The following is a 26781-nucleotide window of genomic DNA, read 5'->3' as shown; positions in this document are numbered from 1 at the left end:
GGATGATGATGACTACTGTCCCAAACCACTACTGTTTCACCTACGCACTCCTTTATCCCGATTCTGAATGCTAAAGACCAGTGTATGTCCCGTAACTTATGCAATGAGGCCCTTTCCTCTGATTTCACATGTACGCACTCATTTTGAACGCACAAAGTAACTGTCACTCTGTTTCCGGCTAGCCACCGCAGAAAAACAGAAGATCCATGCTCCTGCCTACGAGACCTTTTACCTTCCTCCTACTGCCCTGAGCTGCCTCCTACAAGCCATCTGCTGCTGCCTGCCCACTGTGTGTGCCTGCTGCCCACCTGCCCTGCAATTTGAGTGCCTGCTGTCCAGCCATCGGCAGAGCTCCTGTCCTTGGCCCTGTGACCACCTGAGCAGATTCAGAAGACTCCCCACGTGCCTGAACATCAGCACTGCTCCACATCCCAGCCCCAGGACCATCTTGCCCACCCACACCTGCCTCTGGGGTTGCCATATCTCAAGCAACCTCTTCTGAGGTGATTGGCAACCCCACGGCAGCGAGGTAGAGAGCTGTCAACTTCACTGCCAGGGAAATTGATATCCTGGTGGAGCATGTCCTGGGGCATTATGATGTCCTCTTCAATGCCCCAACGCACGTCGGCAAGGAAGGACGGAAGCTGATATGTGGCCGGATCATGGATGCCATCAACATGGAGGGTGTGGCATCCTGTGACTACCACCACGTGCACAAGCACTGGGAAGACCTCCAATCCAGGACCCACCACAAGGCCCTGCACTTCATCCAGGCTGGTGCCAACCGGGGGGGGAGGGTCGCAGGGGCCGGATTAACACCACCGACATGCGGCTCCTGGAGAAATTCTACCCGGCGCTGCTCACCCAGATCAGCGATTTGCAGCAACCTCTGGAGTCGTCAGGTGAGTGTCCATGTGTTGCTGGGCTCCACAGTGCATGTGCATGTTCATGTATGGTGTGAGTGTGCACCTTGTGCTTACAGCAAGTATGCCTCTTGTACCGAAGTCTGTGTGCATGTCCCAGACAGTGCTCTACATGTGTTCAGTGACACATGTGTGATTTCAATGGTCTGACATTTGCATTGTGTGTTGTACTGCAGTATTTCTCTACCTGCACATGGTTTGTTACATGTGTCTGAGAAGTGTCTGTGTGAGAAGCGTGACAGATGAGGTGGTGTTGTCAACCTCATGTGCATACATGGTGTTCATGGGTATGTGTCTGAGATGTGACTGTGTGACTGACCATCCCTCCTGGATGGATGTAACAGGTGCATTTCAATTTGTGATCTAGTCATGTTGCATGATAGCTGTTGAGGGGATTCTGATGTATTGCTCAGTGCACTGCTTGAGGAGTGTCCTATGATGTGTGTGCATGTCAAGTGTATGTAGCATGCACAATTTATCTGTTGTGACAGTGCCATTTCCCAGGATGTGATTGTCTGTTTTGAAGGACAGACATGTATGTGTATGTATGTAAATTGCATGTAGCTGTGTGTTGTGGAGGGTGATGATGGTTGTACCCTTTAGCAGAGTACTTCATGCGCATATTTTTGGTACCAAACACACATCAGTGCACTACCCTGATGTTTGTGTTTTATGTCTCTTTATCCACAGTTGCATTGGAAGAAGTGGGTGGAGAAAGTGCTGTGGAGCAAGGCAGCAGGGATGCCTCCATCAGGAAGAGACGCAATGCCCAGTCACGCCCCCTGGACATAACATCATCAGGGAGTGAGGATGCTGGTGCTGCGTCTCAACCATGGGCCACATCTGCTGAGGGAAGGTCCAAAAGGGCGAAGGTGGACGTGGACTCCTCGGCAGGGTGGGGGACAGGTGAGCAAACACAGGGGCCATACAGTGCAGAAGACACTCCAGAGGCATCCTGTTGGCAGGGTAGGAGGAGGAGGAGAGGGCCATCATAACCCAGTCAATGGGGCCAGGTGGGGGTGGTATGGTGGGTGTGACTGCTGTAGTCCGGACCCAGCGGCATGAGGCTGTGCAGGACACTGTGGAGGTGCCTGTGCACAATTCTGTCCCTGGGTCAGTGCCTGCAGCAGTATGCACCTGCCGGCATGCCTCAGGCCGGACCCATCCACAGGTGTCGGATGTTTCCACCCAGTCTGACACCCCAATGCCTGCAGATGTTGCCATTCGGGACAGAGTGGTACCCCTGCAAGTCGGTATTGGAAAGTGTACCGGCGCCATTTGTGATGATGTGCATGCTTGCACTCGTGTGCTTGCACATCATCACAATGATGTCTGGTATCTCCTGAACCGGCTAGCAGCATTTCTGGTCTCGAATGTGCTGCGTGGGCTGGCCACTAATGCAATCCCCTCCTTGTCTTCCTCCTCTCTGCGCCAGTCATACTCCTGGGTGCCTTCCAGCCCAGATACTACCAGGGCCCCATGTGCACCAGTCCCACCCATGGCAGCCCATCTGGTGGAGCTAACATCCTTGCATGAGTTGGGAGTCGACAGTGGATCCGCTGAGGTGGTCACCATGCCGGTCCAGGCTACAACAGGAGAAATGGCAATGGAGGGAGAACAGGCACCCTGGAGCAGGGCACGGGCCAGACACCCCCGGATAGTGTCATCAGGCAGGAGGGTGTCCATACGAAGCAGGCACCGGGCGCTATGGCAGCAGCAGGTTCTGATAAGGAGCCTTATGTACTCAGGGCATAGCATCCAATGGGGCTGAATCTGGCATCAGGCAAGATGCAAATATGGACCTCAGATCGAAGATGTCTTCCGTGATCGTGCGATATGGGCAGTAAATCGAGGCAGAGAGGCAGCAGGCTCTGGACAGGGCAGAGATTGCACTGCGTCGGGCAAGCAGGTGGGCTGCCATCCTCGAGGATACTTGCAAGGAGTGGGAGGGGGTGGAGAGGTCCATGCTGGTGACCCTGCAAGCCCTCGAGGAGAGAACGGAGGGCTGCCTGGGAGAAGTGGATGCAGTGTTCAATGATGCCCTGGCCCAGACATTGACTGAGATTGGTGACAAGGAGGACTAGCCCGCTGCATGGGTACATAGTTTTTTAGATGTAAGTTTCCATTGATTTTCTTCAATATTTGGGCCTTGGATTTTGGGATATTACTCCATTTTATGTACATAGTTATTTATGTGTAGCTTTCCTTTTATTTATTTAGGTTAGTGGACTCTTGACTATCCCCCATGTTTATTTTGTACATAGTTTTTAGTGTGTGTTTTATTGATCCTGTTCACAATGTGTTTTTGGTATATTTTTTGTATTGTAAATATTTGTATTCACATGTACATTTTTATATTTCCAATTTTTACATGGTAATTATTGAGATTTTGATTTACAGTCTGTATGCAATTAATACAACTGTTAAATATATATATTTTTTTCTCCCACAGTCATTGGGCCCCATTAGAAGTTTGCCGGTCCGGTAGTAACAGTGTCGGTAAGCTACTGGCACCATTGCTACCGGACCGGCAAACTACGAGTTGTGCTTGCGGGGGCCTTTCTGCCCACCAGGTCTGACCTGGCGGGCAGAGTGGCACCCGCGAGCACAACTCGTAGGATGCACCAGCACCATTTACGAATGGTGCCAGTCCATCCGACCTCCACGTTCCCATTGAGCCCTATGGGGCTCAAATAGGAATGGGGAGTAATGTATACTGGCACCCGGGGATGGGTAATTACCAGGTCTGGCGGGACCGGAATACCCCGGTAATTGCCCATTGCCAGGTGCCACTATTTTCACGAGTTTGACGGCAGCTGTGCCAGTTTTACTGGGAATCCATGAATATGCGTGTTGCTCAAAGATTTATCTGCGCCACGGCTCAAGCAGGCGCCTTTTCTGTACGCGGCCCTTGCGCCTTTTATGCGTCCAATTCTATGAATCAGCCCCATAATGTCCTTAGTACACTGCCATGCACGAATCCATGACATTGCCTTGCAGGTATAAAAGAAACACAAGAAGAAATTATACAATACAGTTGGGTCTACGTTTCAAAGGGAATCTGAACACCCTGTAAGCAACAGCAGCCAATCAAAACCTTACTCTTCCACTTTCTCCATGTCTATTGTACCCCCCTCTCCTATTCACAACTCCATTGCTGCCCAGATATGTTTCAGCTGTAGAAAACCTTTTACGTATATGTAGCCTACATACATACATATCGAGAGGGGTGGTGGTATATTTTGAATTAATGTGTCGATTGTTTATTGGTGGGGAACTATACCCCATTTTGGAGTAATTTATATCTTGCACACCTATTTCGGGTACTTCAATATCCAACTTTTATTTCATGTAATATAAAATCAAAATCAGATAGCCAAAAAACAAGTAAAATATTCTGATGATAAAGGTATTTATAGTTCTGCAAGTATAGTTATGCTACCATAGTTCTGCTACCTCTCTTCAAAACATTAAATAGCTCTCCAGCAGGGAAATATATTATCTAGTTTGTAAATATTTTATTCAAATAAATGTAAAGAGAGAGCAGTGATTCAGTTGTTGATATGTAGGTGGACAATGTCATTCAATGAAAATGGATCTGCCTATGCCAGTTACCTTACCAATGCACAAGTGCCTCCATTTGTATTCCAAATGTAGTTTGATATTTTGTATATTTTTATGCTATACTCATGAACAAAATGAATGCACCTCCAAGTGCATACTATGTCAGTAGATATTGATTCTGGTTCCAAACTGCTACTCTTTGTATATGAGCTTTTTCTCTTGACTCTCAAAACATCAAGTGGAAACAATAGAACATACTGCACAGCTTGCGGTATTGGTTGCTTTATCTGTGTATAGGCAGGAGTACAATGGAGTTTACATTGGGTGTATTTCAAGCAATTAAATTTAGCCTGCCCCTTTGTCTGCCCAGCTCTAACTACAGAATCATTGGTTAAGATTGAGCAGAGAAAGGTGGAAAACCTAATTTAAATGATGCAATACTTGTCCTTGTCTCTATTTGAGTGATTTTTCTTGTGGGCAGTTGCATGTGTGGCAGAGACTTGTGCCATGTGGGGGAGTTGCAGGGGACCAGTTCCATTTTTGGAGAGAGGATCATATAATACGCTCCCTGGGGAGGTGAGTACAATACGAGAGTGATTGGTGGAAAACTGAGCCTCTCTTCCCTTTTTACCACCCGCTGGGGTTGTTTGAGATCTATTGCTGTAATTCAAATCTGCTTCAGCATTTCCAAAGATTCCAATATGTGTCTTCCCATTTGGCGGACATCAAATATTATGTAATCAGACCATATATGGTGACAAATGGAGCGGCAGGGTTTGAACAGATCAGCTTCTTTATGTCACAACAACCAAACTATGTGCATTGCCCTTAGTGTGACAACTCTCTAACACTTATCTGGAGGGAAAAGACTTGCCTGGATTCAAATTATGAGCACATCTGAACACATTGAAAGTATGTGGTACCTTCTTTCCACAATTATAAAACTGATGCCAGCTAGCACACTTCCTAGCATCACCCACAGTGCCACCCACACCAACGCGCTACTGCTCTCTTGCCTATTAGCTAGGTTTGAACTTTAGTAGTTCATTGGATACTATAACTATACTTACTTGCATAACATGTATACATACGTTAATACAAACATAACCTCATTACTACATTTTGTGAGTATAATAATGTGTGCAATTTATTTAAGTAACACATGGCTTAAATGTATATTTGATTGCACGAAATATATAAAACTACACAAGTACATAATTACCAATCAAGCAACCAAGTTTCTTCAACTATCAAATTACAATCCAAAAACATTATTCAACATTAAATAAATTATGATTGGTTAAATCGATACAGAAAAATATGAATTTAGATTTAAAACGAAAACCTTTTACGTCTCAATAATCCAGAAAAATAAAATCGACATATGATCATTTTATAATTATAACTTAAGAGTTTTGAATTTGATATTTATTGGTAGGAGCATGCTTATACTAATGTAATATACATTGCTGATACACATGTGTATATGTTTGCGAGTTTGACATTGAAGTGGAGGATTTACCTTCACCACTCGCTGGAGGTAAATCCTCCGTTTTAATGCCAAAAATTGATGGAACTACCATGACGTAATTACTGTTCATTGTAATTACCCCCAAATCCCCATTAAGTCTTATGGAATCGAAAAATGTGGCTTAACACTGGCCTTCTATGATTTGTATTTGTATTTATTATTGTTTTATATAGCGCCTTAATCCAAGGCGCTTTACAGTTAACAAAACACATTAAACATAGAACAGTAGAAGCAGTAACAGTAAACATGAATCAAGCCATAAAATCGGTATGAGCGGGAGAGGAGAGTAGGGGGGTGGGGAAAGAAGGTGAAGGAAAGCGTAATGAGTGAAGTGAGCTATAGAGAGAGAGGAGAGTTTAGGAGAGACAGGAAAAAATAAAGAGAAAGAGAACAGGGAGAAGGGAACTAGGAGGGTGAAAAGGAGAGAGGGGGGAAAGTGTCAAGGAGGAAAGGGAAGAAGAAGTGATTTCAGTGAGGAGCGGAAGGAGGAATAGGTGGAGGAGGAGTGGATAGAAAGAGGTAGGGAGTTCCAGTGTAAGGGGGCAAGGAGCTGAAAGGAGCGGAAACGAGAAGAGGCACAAGGTGGTGGGGGAACAGAAAGTAAGAAGAGATCAGCAGATCGAAGGGAGCAAGAGGGGGTGTAGAATGAGAGGAGAGGTAAGGAGGTGCAAGGTCATGAAGGGATTTAAAGACAAGACAAAGGAAATGAAATTTAAGTTGGGAGTGGAAAGGAAGCCATCCTAGGTAAGAGAGTGAGTTGGAGATGGAGTCATGGGGAGAGAGTAGACAGAGGGTGCGGATGGCAGAGTGGTAGTGGGATTTGAAGGGAGCAAGATGGAAAGCGGGGAGACTGAAGAAGAGAGAAGAACAATAGAAAAGTCGAGAAAAGATGAGGGAGGAGATTAAAAGTTTCGTAGTATGGAAGGTGAGAGAGGGACGGACTTTACGGATGTTAAAGAGATGATAGCGACATGCCTGAGAAGTGAGGGAGATATGATGAGAAAAGGAAAGGGAAGAGTCAAAGTTAATGCCTATATTACGAAAATGGTTGGAAATCGGACGATTAGAAGGGGGAGAATGGTTGGTTATTTATAATGCGCTTAATACCCAGAGGTTTCTAAGCGCGGACCCGGTGTCATCTTGCTTCCAAGGCAAGCACCTTGCCCTTGAGCTATCATCCCGTGAAAACATGTACAACTTTTAATGCCATGGTAAACCCACTGGACTAAGTGGAGGTAATAGCGAGTTGGTGGTAATTCAGACAAATTACTGCCAAATTACTATCAAATTACTAATGAAATAGTAATACTATAACACTTCCTCTTGCAAAGGTATTTCTAGTATGCTCTTGAGCTAGTAAAAAAAAAATACCTCCAAAAGGATATGTTTGTTATGCCTCAAGGAAGCAAAGGGTCGTTCATTTCAGAATGTGTGCATGATAACCAGTGAAAGATGCATATGTGTTTTGACTTTTTGTGGTTGGGGTCTTCAAGAACACTGTCGAGGGGTTCAAATGTAGCAGGCACCACGACCGTGACATCCATACCTATGAGTGCAAAAAACAACCTCTTTTGAACAAGAAAGAATCTGTGCTACTTACTTCTCTGTACGCAGAATTGTGGTTATTGTTCCATGCCAATTCTGAAAGAGGCACTTTTCAGTCTCCATCCAAGTTAAGTTATTCATTTCCTGGAATCAAATACTTTAACATAGCCACCATTCAAAAACCATGCTTTTAAGTTTGTCTTTGTGGCCTACTACTCACACACTAATTTAATTGTACAACATCCCTCTATGAAAACATCCATTAATCAAAAAAGAACATGTTTAAATTTGCTTTCAACATTTACCTCACTGTGAGCATAAACCTCAAACTGGAACTAATCTTTTATTTTCATGGAAAGGAAAGCAGGTTTTCCTGAACAAGCTTGGACCGGAAAACGCAAGAAGCTCATACTGTGCCAGATTTACAAATACATCTGAAAACACATGCAGCACAACATTGCGTAGCAAACAGTTGAACAGACTGAACAGCTTATTCAAGAACAACCATAATGCAACCACTTACCCACTGGTTAAGAAGAAAGCTGGAGAGCACCTCAGCTCAATTACCTCAATATCTGTACTTCAGAGCCATTCATTTTATTTCCACGAAGCAGTCACTCTGTCTAACCCTTGACTTAAACCTGAAATGGCTATTTGGAGAATGAAGTAGTAGCCGGAGTAACTCCGATGTACCCCTAGTACTGTGTGGAACTCTGATTTAACCCTAACGTGGTGCTAGTAAGTCACAATTAAGTCAAGGGTGTGGCGAGATACTCGTATTGACTTCTTGGTGACTCTCATAGCCCTTTTATCAAATGACTTTACATAGAAATAGGCTGTCAGAACTTACTTTCCTTTGCCATTTAAAACAAAATGTACACATGCCGAAAATGCAGATATGACGAAATAAGAAAATAAGCAATGAAAGAACAAGAAAACCATCATTTATTTTTAGGGGCGTATGCACACTTTTAAAGTAATATCATTCCAATGTGTCTGGCATTTGGGCAAAATGACTAAATGGGATTGGGTAAAGGGAAGCATGATGAGTGACCCGGTTTGGGTACCAAGGTGGTACCAAGGTGAAACATGCGAAACACAGCCTAGAGTTGAACCACAGTGGTCAAAGAAGGTGGTGCCAGAACCTTTATAGAGTTAAAGGCAATGCATGTGGAATTGGTAAATGAATCTGCAAGGTAATATATGAGGAAACGAAATATGGGCAACAAATCGAATGCGAAGAAAGAATAATGGCAGACTTGAAAATTGATAGGAGCATTGCTGCACAATAGAATGGAAGTCCCATAAAAAACCTACAACGCTAGTCAAGGAAACAGGTAAACAGTAGTGTTTTAACAGCCCGGGAACAAAGCAGACACTAAATAATGATACTGTAATGTGGGGGGCTATGTTGGGGGCAAGAGGACAATGGGGAAGCATGGGGAAGGGGTACAGAACATTTTAATTTTAATTATAATTCAGAAACTATGTTAAGCCATTGGAGAGAAGAGATACAAGCCACAGACCGCCCAATAGCCATCACTGGAGGTTCCCCTCCAGTTCTGAGTAACGTCAGCAAGGCATTGTGGGTATGCAATTAGTTCAACGCCTTTTGGTCCAGGACATTGTCTGTATCATACAGGTCAGTGCTATTTCATGCATACCTTAATCAACCCAGACATTTCTCAAGACTGCCAGACAAATGCATACCTGGTTTCACCCTTATTAACAATCATCAGTCCAGTATGGTATTGTGGGGTTAAAATAGAGTAAATGTTGTTTTGTTAAACCTAGTCTATGGGCTTCATTATAAGGCTGGTGCTCCCGTAATGAAGGGGGCCGGTATGGGACCGGCCCCCCTCATTCCGGAAGCGCCGATTACGAGCTTCCCATCGCGGGACCCGGAACGCATGCCTGGTAAAACCAGGCGTGCTTTCATGGGTCCCATGAGGGGAAGAGGGCGGCAATAACGGGCCAGATGTAATCTGCCCGTTATTACCTCCCTCCCCATTCGCATTGAGCCCTATGGGGGCTCAAATGGGAATGGGGATGTGTTCCTGCAAGGAGGAATTACCGGGTCCTCCTATGTCGGGAACCCGGTAATGGAGCCCGGAACGGTGGCAGCCATGGCTACCTCCATTCTTGTAATGAGGCCCTAAATGTCTTGGTTTCCTGGTTAAGGTTGCTTAAACTGTTCAGTAAAGTTCATATGTTTTAAAATGCAATAAAATGTGTACAAAAATGAAACATAGCCTTTGTCCATATAGTTATTTATTTGTATGATAGTCTTATTGTGTATTTTGAATTTTTCGTGAGGCAAAACCAGGTTCATAGTTACCTAAATGCTTAGAGTAGGTGCTGTACTCTATTAAGGAGACTCACACTCAGGGAAGGGTGCTCAGCCGATCAGGTGGCTGGAACAACAGGAAAGGATATACATTCCGCACCGGCTATCCAAGCTATCTGAGGCCCTTCCCCAGGTGAAACCATACATGTTTTCATTTTTTTCATCCAGAGAGGGAACAGGGAACCTCTCCCTGTTGCCAGCCTACCCCACGCTTCCCCCAAAATCCCCTTATCATCTTTGACACCCTCTCCCTCCATCCCCACTTACCTGTGGGTCTGGAGATCTATGCTCTGTCCCAGCGCTCCTCCAGTCTCCCAACCACCGCCATAGACATGGTAAAGGAACTTAGTCCCTTTTCTATATGGCGGCAGTCATTCCATCTCCCCATCCCCTGTTCCCTCTCTTTGGAAAACTGGCTGCGCCAGTAGCACAGATCTCTCAGGGGAAAAAAAGCCATTTGCACTCCTGATAAACCCTGGTGTCTGAATGACTTTCACCATCTTGGCAGAGGCTGAAATGGTTGTTAATGTTCCACAGACCTCACCAGTGACGTTGCTGCTCTCGGCGTACCTTGGCGAGGTGTGGTGGGCTGTTACCAAACATGTGAAATCCCTTCCGCGGGGGTGAAAGCTACAATCATGAATAGCAAATGAATGTTTTTGCAATACTTACTGTAGATAGAAGTATTATACTATTAAGTTGTTATTTTTGATAGTACTGTTTTGGATTATTAGTATGCTACAATTTAGGTTACAGAGTATAGTTTTTTTCTCTTCAATACATTTTTTTTCCTTTACTGAATGATTAATAATCTCAACCTTAATTGGTTGAGTACTTGGAATATGTTCAGTATTCATTCAGTACTATTATGGAGAAAAACAAAACTACAATACTCTTCTTTATATTTATATTATGACATATATTGCATTGTCTTTCACAGATGTTATTTTGACCGAGTAAACAAGATGAGGCACCCATTAAAAAAAATTGGTAGGTCATTTTGAATTACACATTCAAACAAAATGTTATTAATATGCTATAAAAATAAAGTGAAATGCAAGGAAAACATTTTAGTTGCAGGGATGTTAAGGTGAGCAATACATTGTAAAAAAAAAACTTGAAATTCAAGGAAAAAGCTTAAGGGGCTGATTCATAGAACAAAAGTGCACCGAAAATATTGGCGCAAGCGTGAAAAAGCAAGCGCCCGCGCACGTGTGCGATTCATGGAAGGGCCTGCGCGTGTTTACTGCGGGATGTGTGCCAAATCCTTGCGTGGTGCACACGGGCGCACACGTCATTCCAACATCCCGAACGCCGTGCATGACGCACACAGCGATAGCGCACAGTGTCGGCGCACACAGCAAAAAGGGGGCGGGACACGGGGCGTAACATGCGGAATTTGGAACAACGCGTAAAAAAGAAGACGTAACTGGGGAAGTACTGCAGGGAAATATACGGAACGCCCACACGCACGTGAACAACACGTATTCATGGAATCGAATACGGATAACACGTACACACTAATAGACGCGCACATGTGTCAACACGTCTGCCACAGGAAGGCAGGCAGAAGCGTCCCTGCGCACAGTATAAAAGTGTGCACAACAACAAACACGTATACACAGCTACAATAAATGCCCCATTTGTCGCAGAGCTGATCATGGGACAACACAGGAGGAAGAGAATAGCCAGGCCCTGCATTTTTTTGCCCCGACCAGCCTTTTTGGGACGCCTGACGACCACGTCTATGGCAGGTATAGCTTTCTACCTTGTATCATCCTAGACCTTGTCAGGGAGTGAGAAGATGACCTTACATCCCCCACCCTGTGCTCCCAAGCATTGAGCCCCTTGGAGAAGGTGCTCAATGTCCTGCATTTTTTGTCCATTGGGTCATTTCAGCGGAGAACTGCCATAGTGGGCGGGGGGTCTCACATGCCACGCAGTCACACTGCCTACACCATGTGTTGGCAATCATGACTGCACGCCCCTCAGTCTGCAGGCACATATACATGCCCAGAACACCTGAAGAAAGGCAGGCCAAAGTCCAGGACTTCTACAGGGTGGCACACTTCCCCAAAGTGCTCAGTGCCATAGATTGCACCCATGTGGCCCTACGTCCACCTAGGGCCACTGAGCACATCTATCAAAACCGCAAGCACTGGCATTTCATCAACTTGCAGGTTGTATGTGATGCAAAGGGAATCATCACCTTTGTCTATGCAAACTACCCTGGCTCAACCCATGACAGTTTCATATACAGAATGTCCACCCTGAGCTGGGCCCTGGAAGCTGGAAAGCGTGGCGACACATGGCTCCTATGTGAGTGTAAATGCCTGTGCACATGCATGCATGTCACACACAGACAAATACACAAACCCAACTAATCACAACCATCCTCACCTCCCCAGGGGACAGTGCCTACCCTCTGAGCAACCACATGATGACGCCAATCTGGAACCCCACCACACCACCCCAGGTAAGATACAACGCTGCCCATATTGAAACTAGGGCCATACTGGTTTGCTGGTCAAGTGGCACAGCGAGCAGAGTGCTCGATTTGACATCCGTGCAGAGTCTGCTGATGCAGGTTCGAATCCCGACAGGGCCAAACTCAGCCTTTCATCCTTCCGAGGTCGATAAATGAGCACCACACACCGTGGGTAATAATAAGCAGCGCTCAGATACCTGAGGGTTCGTAGAGCTATATAAATGCCAAATTATTATTCATTATTATTATTACTGGAGCGCACATTCGGAGTGCTCAAGCCAGGCTTCCGCTCCCTTGACCGCTCTGGCGGACAGCTACTATATGCACCCCCAGTAGTGTGCAGGATCATTGAGGCAGCATGTGTCCTGAACAATTTTGCAACACGGCAGGGTGTACTGGTGGACATGGTGGTGCACCCAAATCCCCAACCACATGCACGGGCGCTGCCCATGGGAGGGGAAAGGGCAAGTGGCGAGGCAGCCCTGACCCAGCTTGTGGCCACATTTTTCACCTAAACTCCCACCCCTGCGGAGTACACACAGGCCTGGCACATACCAGGTGACAACTGATGATGACAAAAAGACAGTCAACTGTCACAACCTTACCAGCCTGAGGAGGTTGCCTTGGAAGTGCTACATTGTGTGCATCCCTAGCTACTTAAACATAACCAATCCCGTGTGACCGAAAGAAACACATGTAAGCTTTGTATCACACCCCCCCGCAAAACAGGTCATGACAATCCATGGTATGTCACCCAAACCCTCCCAAACCACATCACCCTTGTCTGCCACACCGTGGCATGGCATGCAACAGCAAAAGCCAAACACATGACCAATAAGATATGGAGTGACATGTGAGAAATGGAAAGTGGGCCGAGACAATGATGCCTGACATGGAATCAGATGAAATGACTGACCAACAACCTCCCACACATACCAAGTCATACACAAATGCCTTGCACCAGTGGTAGCTTCAATACAGCACTGAATGCCTGTTCACATGCACATTCGGCAAGGCAACATTGCTACTCCCCAACCCGTGTGCTCTGTGCCTCTCCTGCTACACACTGCTCAGCACACAGCACAGTGAGCAGCCATTTTGTTGGGGATACACCTTCAGCACCAGATGAAAAGGACTAAGGTAAAAAATAAACTATTGACGCATGTACATGATCCCCAAATAGCAATTCATCATGCGCTGGAGGGACACAGCGTGCCCAAGAAGGCAATATGTGTGCACCTGTGGACATGGAAGGGTGGTTGCACGTGTGGTTGAGCATTGTGCAACTGTGTGTGTCCGTAGGGACATGCACTCAATATATGCATGTGAAATAAAGTGACCCTCAGTGTCCTGTACACATCACATGTGAACACTGACCATGGGTACACCCCAGCATGTCAAAGCACAACAATCCCCTGACACCTGAAAAGTAAATACAACACAGCAACAGCCATTGACCAGCATAACACATCATGTAAATAGTATCACACAATGACATTGTCAGAGAGTGCCCAAACCCTGTAGGCCAGGCTTACTGTCCAACAACAAAAGGCCCACCCTCATTTACACATCACCATGACCTTCTGAACATGTGTATGTGGTATGTAGCCTTCTTCCTTCTAGTCTACCTGGCTACAGGATTCCCCTACCCCTTGGTGTTAATGCCCCACCTTGCGTGTAAATAGTGTGCAGCCCCCTCAGAGGCCTCTTTGAGTGGTAAAAATACCAAATTGCAGAGAACTCAAAGGACCCAAACCCCAAAAACATGGGAAGAGGCTCTAGGCACCAAAAAACCCTGGAAGAGTGTCCAGTAGATAGCTTGAAGTACAAAATTAAGACCAGGCACATGTACAAGCACAATGATACAACTACCAGGGTAGCACAGTTGAACAATGGGCCAACAGGATGGGTACCTTTTTCTGGAAACCACATCCAATGAGGATGCAACAACTGATGGGTAGTGCCACAGCTCCGGTCTCCTGGTGCAGGAATGGCACGAACCAACCACCCCCTCTGTGGTCTGGGCGCCTGCAAGTTAAAACTTACACAGGCTCCCGAGAACCCCGGTGGGGAAAGAGGGTCAGGGATCTGTTGGTTGGACAGGCATTGCTATTCAATATAACTGGAAAGAGGGGCAGGAGAGGGGAGTTGGATTGGCAAGGGAAAGTAGGCCAAATACAAAATACCACAATTCACAATAACATACTCGATCAGAGAAACCAAGTTCTACATGCACATTGTACTAAATGAGTCAAATGCAAGACAAAGAGAGACTTATCTCTGGGGTGAGTGCTGGCCTCCTGCCTGCGCACTCCCAGGTCCGGTAACAGGATCAGTTCCATGCTGCAAAGAGAGCGAGAGTCACTAATCCGTGTGTGTTTACAACACACACACACAACACCATCAATGCCCCAAAGTCACTGACTTCTACACAAACAAAGACTCTTGTCTGGTGCTATGTACGTAAACGTTAGCTTGCAATTGTGATGGTTCATACACTGTCAATGCAGTAGGGGCGGCGCACGTGGCCAAGCGGCAAATGGAATAGCAATGCCTCAAGATTCACACATGCTAGAATGGTCCCTGGGTGAGCTGCTAGACGCGTTGTCAGAATATGAGGAAGTTCCTTCCCCCTGAGACTCCTCACCTGGGTCTTCAGTGGGGTTCGATGGCCTCGGTCTCCTTCTTCTTTCCGTCTGGGGACTCTCTCTTTCGTCACTTGACTTGATCGTCCTTCTTCCCTTCTTGCGTTCGAAGAAATAGGGACGTTCTCCCCCCGAGGCCACCTTGCCCGCCTATGGATCTGGCAGTCAGGTGAACCCAGGGGAGTCCGTTCCTCAAACAGGGAAAAAGCCTGATGGCAGAAAAAACCCTGTGTGTTAGTCGATGGGATTGGTCGATCCGATGGGAAGACTGGAGAGGCTGGTGTAGTCCCGTATCAGGTGAAACAGCAAGTTAAACGAAGGCCTGATCTTCCTGGATAAGGGTTCGCTCCAAGCGATGCTCTGTGAGAGAATGGGGTTCGGCAGCTCGCTGGAAGCAAGGAACTATTCCAAACAGGAGGCAAATGGAAAAGGATACAGGAGGCTAAAGAGGTAAGGATAGCCACAATAGGAATCTGGAGAAAACAAGAAGAGATGAAGATAACAAGCAGGTGAGAGTACCCGAGAAATCCAGGGAGAAAGAGAGCGAGAGAAAGAGAGAGCGAGAAAGAGAGAGAGAGAGAGAGCGCGAGAGAGAGAGAGCGAGAGAGAGAGAGAGAGCGAGAGAGAGAGAGAGCGAGAGAGAGAGCGAGCGAGAGAGAGAGATAGCGAGAGAGAATAGAAGGTGGGTGAAACACAGAAAAGAACGTGACTGACCCGAGAAACCCAGCGGATGGTAAACAGAGCCCACTAGACCCCGAGGTAGAAATTAAGGGAACAGAAATCGGAAGGCGCACTCGAAAAGTGAACCTAAGTCGGGAAACAAACAGCCGCGGAAAGGCAGACCGAAGGTAAGAAAAACTCGTGAAAGAGGCTGGACAGGAGAAAAAGGGGTCTGAACGAGAGGGGATAACCAGGGAAGGCACAGGCAAAATTCAAGGGAAAAACTCGTAAGTGAGGCACTGCAGCAAAGCGAAAGTCAATAGACCGACGAATGCGAGTTGCAACGCGAGTTGCAGGGGGCGTGGTCTCCTCTTATACCTGCCGGTCCAAGACGACTAGAGCGTCAAACGGACTGGTAGAGAGGCTCAATATCGCCTCCATCTTGCCCAGAGTTTCCACGGCCCCGGTGTGACAGTATGCCCTCTCTTCATCGACTCTTCCCCGGGTTTTCCCGGATTTTGGCGATGGAACTGTCTTAGAAGTCGTGGGGCGTGGATATGACATCTGGGCTCCCAAGACCGTTCTGCTACAGAATATCCCTTCCACTGGACCAGATATTGTATAGTTCCATGCTTGTAACGTGAATCAACCAGCCTCTCCACTTCATATTCTTCCGGTTCGGGATCTTGGTGTATAGAGGAGGGTATACGACGGCCCATGGGATCTGGATGATAAGCCTTCAGGAGGGAGGTATGAAAAACAGGGTGTAGCCTTTTCAGACTGGAAGGCAGACGTAATCGAAAGGCCACTGGGTTTACTTGAGATAAAATGGGAAATGGGCCTATAAAGCGGGCTGAGAATTTACCAGGATGAACCCAACGTGGGAGATATTTGGTTGACAACCAGACCTTAGTCCCCACTTCCCATTTGGGGTTAGGAGATCTCTTCTTATCAGCATACTTCTTGTATCGAATCCTACTTGCCTCCAGCTTCTGAGCTGCTTCCTTCTGGATGGATCGAAGATCAAACAGGCGCTGGTCTACCGAAGGGACTGAAGTGGGAGGAACCCCAAAGAGAGGTATATGCCTCGGATGATAACCGTAGGTGAAGTAGAAGGGGCTGAAGCCAGTTGCCGAATGTTTGGTGTTGTTGTAAGTAAATTCTGCTAAAGTTAGAAAGGACTTCCACTTATCTTGTTCCTGATGACAAAAGCAACGGAGATATTGTTCGAGAGTGGAATTTAGGCGTTCTGTTTGTCCGTTGCTTTGGGGATGATAACCAGAGGATAAGGCTCTCTTTATACCCAAAGCACTACATAAGGCTGACCAGAATCGGGATGTAAATTGGGACCCCCTATCGGAAACTATGGTCCGAGGTAGACCATGCAATCTTACTATTTCTCTCAGGAACACTTCGGCGGTTTCGGATGCAGAAGGCAAGCCAGGCAAGGGAGAGAAGTGAGCCATCTTGCTCAATGTATCCACCGTAACCATGATTGCTGTGGATCCCATAGAGAGAGGGAGATCCACGATGAAATCAGTGGAAATGTGTTCCCAAGGTTGTGATGGTAGAGGTTCTTGTTGAAGCAACCCCATGGGCCGATGAGTAATGGGTTTATTAGCCGCACATACCGGACAAGCCATCACATATGTTCTGACGTCCTGGTCCATAGTCGGCCACCAGAAATATCTGGATATCAGATGTAGTGTTGCTCCATGGCCCTTATGTCCTGCCGAAGGAAGGTCATGGCACCAGAATAAGGCTTGCATCTGGAGTTTTTCCAATGGTAAATACAGTGATCCTCGATGAAAGTATAGCTTCCCTCTTCTTTCCATGAGGGTCATATGGTCGGTAGAGACTTCAGAGAGACTGGTCGAGCGCTCTACTTCTTGTATGAAGGAGTTGACCATTCCTAGGATTCTCTTACCAGAGAGCATCTCACCCAGGCCCTGATCTTCTTTGGGCTCCAGACTGCGGGACAGAGCGTCCGCTAGGGCATTCTCCTTTCCTGGAAGGTAGGTTATCTCAAAGTCGAACTGGGAAAAAAAATACGCCCATCGGGCGTGACGAGAATTGCGGCATTCCATCTGTTGCAAAACCTTAAGATTCCGGTGGTCAGTGCGAACCAGAAATGGATGGGCAGCCCCCTGAAGTAAATGCCTCCATTCAATGCATGCCTGACGAATCGCCAGTAATTCTCGTTCCAACACAGAGTAGTTCCTCTCACTAGGTGTAAGAGTTCTGGAATAATATGCTACCGGATGTTCTGCTCCGTCTTTGCCTGATTGTAGGAGAGCAGCTCCAATGGCACCTCCGGAAGCATCCGTCTCCACCACAAAAGGAAGAGACTGATTTGGTTGCACTAGGATAGGAGCGGTGGTGAATGTCCTCTTAAGTAATAGAAAGGCCTGATCCGCCTCCTTATCCCATTCGAACTTCTGACCTTTCTTAAGCAAACGGGTGATTGGTAGAACAATATCCGAGAAGCTAGGAATAAATCTTCTGTAAAAGTTAGATAGTCCCAGAAATCTCTGTATATCCTTGGGATTCCTTGGAGTGGGCCATTGAAGAACTGCCTTAACCTTCTCCGAATCCATCTGTACCCCCTCTTTAGAAAGAATGAACCCTAAATAAGATACTGAGGAGGCTTCAAAAACACATTTCTCGGGTTTAACCAGTAGTTGATGTTCTCTCAACCTTTGAAGAACTTGCGTGACGTGCCTTCGATGTTCAGAGAGGGAGGAAGAGAAGATCAAAATATCGTCTAAATAGACCACCACCGAGATATATAGCATATCTGAGAAGATCTTATCTACAAAACGTTGGAACACGGCAGGAGCATTCACTAGTCCGAAGGGCATTACCCTATACTCAAAGTGTCCCAAGGGAGTTCTAAAAGCCGTTTTCCACTCATCTCCCTCCCTTATTCTCAACAAATGATAGGCTCCTCGAAGGTCTAGCTTTGTAAAGATTGAGGCTCCTTCCACTGCTTCAAGTACCTCCTTTATGAGGGGCATAGGGTACCTGTCCCTGATAGTCAGGCTGTTCAGCCCACGGTAGTCTATACACGGTCTTAATTCCGTAGTACCCTTCTTAGGAATGAAGAACATTGAGGCCCCTGCCGGAGAATGGGATTCTTGTATTAAACCGTTTTGCAGATTGGCATCCAAATACTCCTTCAATGCTCTTCTTTCCGGTAGTGACATAGGGTACATACGACCAAAAGGAACAGATGCCTCAGGCTTTAGATCGATACCGCAGTCCTCGGCTCGATGTGGGGGTAGAGTACGAGGTAGTATGTCTTCGAAGATTTCAGCATACTCCTGATAACGCGGTGGAATCGTTTGGACCACTGTCGTGAAAGTCGAGAGTGCTATCCCCTTCCTCATCAAAGGAGGGGGTTGTGATAGACATTCCTTCGAGCAGTACTGTGACAAAAAACAGACGGTATTCGCAGACCAATCAATCCTGGGATTATGTTTACGTAGCCAGGGTATGCCCAGGATGATTGGGAAATGAGCTGCTCTTATAACATCAAAGACGATCTGTTCTTGGTGCTGAGACAAGGACATGTTAGCCGGAACTGTCTCCTTAATGATGGGACCGGAGGAAAGGGGAGCTCCATCTACCCCTTCTACAGGCAAAGGGCAGGCCTTCCGACGCAGGGGTATGCCTTGTTCTTGAGCCCACTGGATATCAATAAAGTTTCCGGCCGCACCACAATCCAGCATGGCTAAGACTTCTACAGATGGAGAGGAATCAAAGGTAAGGCGCACAGAAAACACCATAAGGCTGTTATTATCCGCAGAAGGATCCTGGTGGGTGGAATTGCAGGGATTCTTCGATTCTGCCCGGTTCCTTTCCCTGCTCAGGACCGGGGAGGCGCGTTTCCCAGGCGTCTCGGGGGTACCTCTGGACAATTCCGGAGCAAATGTTTCGGAGATCCGCGGTACATGCAAAGACCCAGGTCTCTGCGTCTCTTGCGTTCCTCGGGGGTCAAAGGGCCTCGGGTTGTCCCTATCTGCATAGGCTCTTCCTGTTGGGGTCGGTTAGAAGAACTAGCAGTGGGAATCCCTCCTGAGGGATGTGGTCTGAATCTCCTTCTTTCTAACCTCCGTTCCTGCAGTCTGTACTCTAATTGCAGGGATAACGTAACCAATTCTTGAAAGGAGGTAGGACGCTCCATCCTGGCTAGCTCATCCTTGAGCTCATCATGTAAGCCTCGACGAAAAAGGGTCTGCTGGGCCGAATCTGGCCATCCTGAGTCTGTGGCCAATTTGGTAAAAGTAGAGGCATAAGTCTGTACATCTTGATTGCCTTGACGGAGATCTAGAAGGGCTTCATAGGAAGAATACTGGACCTCTGGTCTCTCAAATCTGGAACGCAGCAGTTGAGTGAACTGAGAGTAATCCGATATGGCAGGATCTGCGAGTGCTATCAGTGGGGTTGCCCAAGCCAATGCGTTGCCAGCAAGGTTGGAAACAAGAAACCCTACCTTGGCTCTATCCAGTTCATATGCCCTTGGTCGAAACGTGAAATAAATCATACAAGCGTTCAGGAATTCCTTAAGGAGTTTCGGATTGCCAAAATACTTCCCAAAAGAAAAAGTCAGGGGAGGTAGATCGCCTCGGGTTTCTTCTCGTGCCGCTACTTGTTGGCGTAGGTTAGCGTTCTCGGTTCGGAGATTCTGAACCTCGGCTTGAAGGCCCTGAATAGCAGTCACCATCTCCTGGTATTGTTCCAAGGAGGCCATGCCGGTTGTGGGGCGTTGCAATCTGTCAGAATATGAGGAAGTTCCTTCCCCCTGAGACTCCTCACCTGGGTCTTCAGTGGGGTTCGATGGCCTCGGTCTCCTTCTTCTTTCTGTCTGGGGACTCTCTCTTTCGTCACTTGACTTGATCGTCCTTCTTCCCTTCTTGCGTTCGAAGAGATAGGGACGTTCTCCCCCCGAGGCCACCTTGCCCGCCTATGGATCTGGCAGTCAGGTGAACCCAGGGGAGTCCGTTCCTCAAACAGGGAAAAAGCCTGATGGCAGAAAAAACCCTGTGTGATAGTCGATGGGATTGGTCGATCCGATGGGAAGACTGGAGAGGCTGGTGTAGTCCCGTATCAGGTGAAACAGCAAGTTAAACGAAGGCCTGCTCTTCCTGGATAAGGGTTCGCTCCAAGCGATGCTCTGTGAGAGAATGGGGTTCGGCAGCTCGCTGGAAGCAAGGAACTATTCCAAACAGGAGGCAAATGGAAAAGGATACAGGAGGCTAAAGAGGTAAGGATAGCCACAATAGGAATCTGGAGAAAACAAGAAGAGATGAAGATAACAAGCAGGTGAGTTTACCCGAGAAATCCAGGGAGAAAGAGAGCGAGAGAAAGAGAGAGCGAGAAAGAGAGAGAGAGAGAGAGAGAGCGCAAGAGAGAGAGAGAGAGCGAGAGAGAGAGAGCAAGAGAGAGAGAGAGAGAGAGAGAGAGCGAGAGAGAGAGAGCGAGCGAGAGAGAGAGATAGCGTGAGAGAATAGAAGGTGGGTGAAACACAGAAAAGAATGTGACTGACCCGAGAAACCCAGCGGATGGTAAACAGAGCCCACTAGACCCCGAGGTAGAAATTAAGGGAACAGAAATCGGAAGGCGCACTCGAAAAGTGAGCCTAAGTCGGGAAACAAACAGCCGCGGAAAGGCAGACCGAAGGTAAGAAAAACTTGTGAAAGAGGCTGGACAGGAGAAAAAGGGGTCTGAACGAGAGGGGATAACCAGGGAAGGCACAGGCAAAATTCAAGGGAAAAACTCGTAAGTGAGGCACTGCAGCAAAGCGAAAGTCAATAGACCGACGAATGCGATTTGCAACGCGAGTTGCAGGGGGCGTGGTCTCCTCTTATACCTGCCGGTCCAAGACGACTAGAGCGTCAAACGGACCGGTAGAGAGGCTCAATATCACCTCCATCTTGCCCAGAGTTTCCACGGCCGCGGTGTGACACGCGTATAGCGAGGTGCAAGTTCAGTACAAGTCGTGTCCTGCCGGCCGTGGATTACAACATGCAGTTATTGTAAATAAGGGGGTAATATGTCCCTCTTTTTTGATCAGGGGGGCCTAAGTTATGAGGGGTATGGCAGTTAAACAAAGAAAATAACCTAGGCTACCCCACCTGTTTCACACTGGCCGGTTATGGGTCCAGCACACAAAATTTACAGATCTCTGTTGGTTAATCTGCACATATGAGAACACCCAAACTGTATGCAGAACAATTACATTTATTTGTGTTTGAATTTAAAACAAGTTGCATCACACTGCTATTGACAAAAGCCCATTTTGCTTAACATAAATAATCGTGGGTACTTTCAGCATTTAAGGCTTTGTAAACAACCTGATACATTGGTTCTTTACTTTCCCTCTTTTATAGTGTAAGTTAGTAACGATTGTGAATTAAAATGTGGTCTGGTTGACTACACATCTAGCTGGTCGACACATGAATGATGTTTCTGTGATTCAGCAGTTATTGTTGTATCTGGTGCTGTCTTCAGGACAAATTCAGTGGGCTTAGTCTGTCACATTGGTTGGGACATTTAAAATTATAAGTGAGTAAAATAGGAGGTCAGTGATGGGTGTATCTCTATAGGGAAAATCCTGTATTGGTGTGCTTGGAAATAGTCCTACCTGCGCCGTAGTGGTTCGGTGTGACAGGTTAGCGTTGAAACTGATGAGAGTTCATTGCTTGCAGCGCCGTCTGTGCACCGGATATGCTCAATCCTGTGCTTCTAGGATGTGCTAGTCAGCTCAGTGGCTGAAAAGAGGATAGATAAATAAATATCTGTTGAATACAGCGCTGGACTGAGCTTAGGTTATTCCTGTTTCATGCTGCCTGAGGCTGTGATAGTAATTTTCAGTGCCGGCGTGTTGATACTTCTACTTAATTATCATGCTCGGGCTTAGTGCCTATTACGTGTCTAAGCTTGGCTGGTGGGGTAGCCTAGGTTCTTTTCTTTGTTTAAATTACAATATGCAGTGCAAGTTGCAATTAGCACATGCAAATGATATGCAATGCACACAAGTCTGTGCCTCACTGGCTGTCCCTGTGCGCTGTATAAGTATCTGGCTAGGAACGCTACTGCGCTCATAACTCTGCTTCTATGGAGCAGTGGGCACCGGAGGATATGTGCGACAGATCCTGTGTGTGCCCCTGGCAACTTGGAAAGCAACTTGCCATTTGTCCCCTAATGCATCTCAGCTGTACTGTGCGCTTCTACAACAATATCTGTCCAAGCTCCCCATCAGTGGTGCTACTTAGCGTGCATGTGCAAGTGGCCTGGTGGAAGGTTGGCTGCGGTGTGGCCCCCTTGTGCTGCTCACCTTCCTTGGAGCTCCTGCGAACACGTCTGCTTCTGTTGGACTTCTGAGCACAAGCCCTGCGCCACTGCTTGCGCACACATGCGCACGTCTGCCCCACCGAACGTGGCCAGCTGTCTGTAGTACTATGCCCCATGACTGCTGGCAAAGTGGTCTGGAGGCTCATTCTCCTGCAGAAAGGGCACAACACATATAATTAATGCTGGGAAGTTCTCTGTGTGTGTGTCTTCATGCTGGTTGTGACTGGACCATGTTAGAGACCTACATCATAATTCCTCCCACCAGTAGTGTGACTTTGACAGGCAAAGGGTGCAAGCCACTGTCTACAGCATGAAGTGCATCAAGCACATGTACTGCAAAGAAAAAAAAAACATACATCACAATGTATATCAATTAATGGACACATAAATCATGAACCCACCCAGATCAAATACAGACATGCCGTGGATAAAACCCCCACAATCCCCACTAGGGGTGTTAACACAAGTAGTACAGCAGCAGACAGGCCACAGATATGACAGTCCAAAGCCCTTGTGTAAATGGCTGTAACACCGAACCATCCTTGCGAGCCCATGAATAAGGGAAGCAGGAGTGGCCTATGTGAGTCAGGACCCCAAGCTGCAAACACATACACGAGACAAGCTTGAAGGGCCCAGCTGGAACAGACAGTGGATGCTTTCAAATGCCACAAAGCACCACACGGTCACATGAATGCACAATAGACATGCAAATTTAAACTATATTAACTAATTAAACTAACTATAAAAAACCTACATTACCTAATTAAACTATCAAAAACAATTTTAACTAACTAAACTAAAATGAAAAATCAAAAATGGCCACATATGACCCAGGGGGGGAGGCACCCAGGAGGGGGGATGTACAGGGTTCACCTCAACACCCACATGCGATGATGTTGAGAAAGAAAAAAAAACTCCATGGGCTCAACGCCTGCACAGCCCGACCTGTGTGGGAGATATCTCGTCATCCGAGTAACCCTCTGACTGAAAAGGTTGACGTGGCACAGTACCATGCCCATGCCTATGCGCGGCCTGCCCCTCATCGGCAGCAAGTCTGCAGGACGGATGAGCCTGGTTCTGTGCGCCGATGACACATAGGTCAGCATGTAGAACCTCGCGTGATACGCGTGCTTCCTCTTGCCAGCAGCACGTGTAACACAAAGTTCTTCCTGCATGGCCTGGCTGGACAACTGGTATACCTCCCGGCAAGCACGTAGCTCAGCTGAGATGGTACTCTGCAGCTGCTCCAACCTCTCCTCTGACCGCTGCCTCTGGGACATCAAGAGCACACCCAGAGTAGATCTGAGGGATTCATACTCAACCCTCATGGCCTCCATGTGTGCCTCTGCGTGAGCAGCAATTGCTTGACGCAAAGACATCATTTCAGCCCGGCGTGCCCCATCTAATGCTGCCATGCCCAGCTTGAGCGAGCGGGCCGTGGACTGTGCCAATCGCTGCTGGCGTTCCACCTGCCTAGCAGGGGGTAGCACGGATTGAGCCACACGTTCCATGCTCTCAGCGATGTTATCAATTGCTGCCCCCTGGTGTTCTGAATTGGCAACCATGGCTTGCTCCCACTCAGTATACCCCAGTGGTGCACGGCCACCGCGTCGCTGGGCTTGACACCTGCGGGGCCCAAGGCACTGACGTCATTGTTGGGTTGGCACCACCCGCGGCTGCAGGACTACATTCCTCCGTCGACCTGATGCCCCAGGCACATCAGCAACTTGAGTGGAGGGTGACCCTGCGTCCCGATCCACCACAGGTGGTGGTCCCACCACTGTCTGGCCGCTCAGTGCAGGTGTGGCAGACAGAGGAGTGTCCACATCAGAATCACTCACCCCTGACGAATGGACCCGATGAACATCCAACTCAACATTGTCGTCAGAGTGATCATCCGATCTAGACTCATTGCCAGCCCTAGACAAGATGGTCTGTAACACAAGTGGGTTCTCGTGGCCTACCACTTCATGACCCCCACTTGTGCTGGATTGCTGGTGTGATAGCAACCCTGTGTCTGGCATGACAACACCATCCTCTGGCTCCATTGCGTCATCATCTGGAAATGGAAGAAAACATGACCATTAAAACACATGTCAGAAGCACATTAAACACAAACACATAGACATCACATACATAGCCAACACATGAAGCAGACATGTCACACACAAAGGAGAACCTGGCATGCATCCAGTGGCCATGATATGCATACACATCCCAAAAGCAGGAATGAATGTGGGCAATAGCAAAGCCTACAGTATCACACAATGTAGTATATGAACTCCATCAGACATCACCTCTGTCAGGCACATGTCACAGGCAGAAAAGACAGATGGCAACTAAGAGATGCAAAAGTACAAAGTGTAGGTGGGCACCACAGTAATTGATATTTAAATGCTGAAATTGTTCATTATAATACGTTCATACAAAAATGTTTAACCTGGTGCTCCCAGTCTGAAAGAGATTCTATGGCATCCGGATCTCACTGTACAGAAATGAAGAAAAAGTAAGGTGTGTATTCCCCATTTAAGACTGGTGCTCTCAATTGACCCTAAAGAGGGTTGGACAGTTCCATCCAATCTTTTCATAAAGTGATCATATTATGAAACAAATGATGAAAATGACGGTACTTAATTTTCAAAAAGAAATGTTTAATTCACATTTCTAGGACCCATGTCCCTTGATTGATTAGTTCTTATATCATGAGGCAACTCAAAAAGATCTAGGTCGCTTTTTCATAAAAGTACATATGCCAATGCATTTCAGTCCTTGACCATCTTCAGGGCCGTACTTAAGTGAATCTTAAATCAACTGTACAGTATCAATACATAAAATCAATGTAAACCATTATTCAGAAATAATTTGAAATACACATACCCCAGGTGGATTCGAATCAGTGGAGGAAATAAGGGAGGGATGTAAAGAAGTGTATGTCAACATCATCATTTCACCATACCTATAATTGATACTATATCACCCTTATGCTCAATACCCTGTACCTTCTGGTTCGAGTTGTCCTCGCTTGTAAGTGCTCTTGGAGAAAATATTTCAACATTCCTGTTAAATAACAGTGGGTAAATGTGTAAGTAACTATAGCATTAACTACGGTAACATATCTGTGTACTCATATTCAGATGGCTCTTACCTGCTTGCAGTCGCTCGCACGCAGAAGCTATCGCGTTCGCTCTGAAAGCGAAAGTGAATCGCGCACGAACGCTGATGCTAGTTTAAATCACCATGGGAACGTCGGCTTGGATTCACACAGAAGCGCGTGCGCCGCTGCAAATACGCCTCCGGCCCTACCGCCCTGCAAGAATGCAGGGGGGCGGGACTGTTACCATGGCGAATAACGCGTGTTAAGAATTAGCTGGGTTCTATTCAGATACATGTGTCTATTCAGGGTATGATTTACTCGAGTAAGAACTCGAATAGCTTACTATGCGATTTACATTCTATTAACTGCAATACAAACTAAAATACAAATGACAGTGCCAATAAGTAATCGGAAAACTGATTGCGAGGAAAACATTACACAAATAAATGTCCAGATCTAACGTGTTGTACAATCCGTGTATATAAACGGATTATTCAAAATAAGTAAAGAATCAATTGCTTATACTAAGCATGTCCTCATTAGTATTATGATATCGTTCATAGAGCATTATTATGCTAGGGTCTCACTACTGATAGAACTCCTTGTAGCACCACAAATGATTATGGCT

The sequence above is a fragment of the Ambystoma mexicanum genome, chromosome 7q (genome assembly GCF_040938575.1).
Source record: "Ambystoma mexicanum isolate Mex_15411 chromosome 7q, UKY_AmexF1_1, whole genome shotgun sequence".
NCBI lineage: Eukaryota > Metazoa > Chordata > Amphibia > Caudata > Ambystomatidae > Ambystoma > Ambystoma mexicanum.
This window is presented reverse-complemented; position numbering follows the sequence as displayed.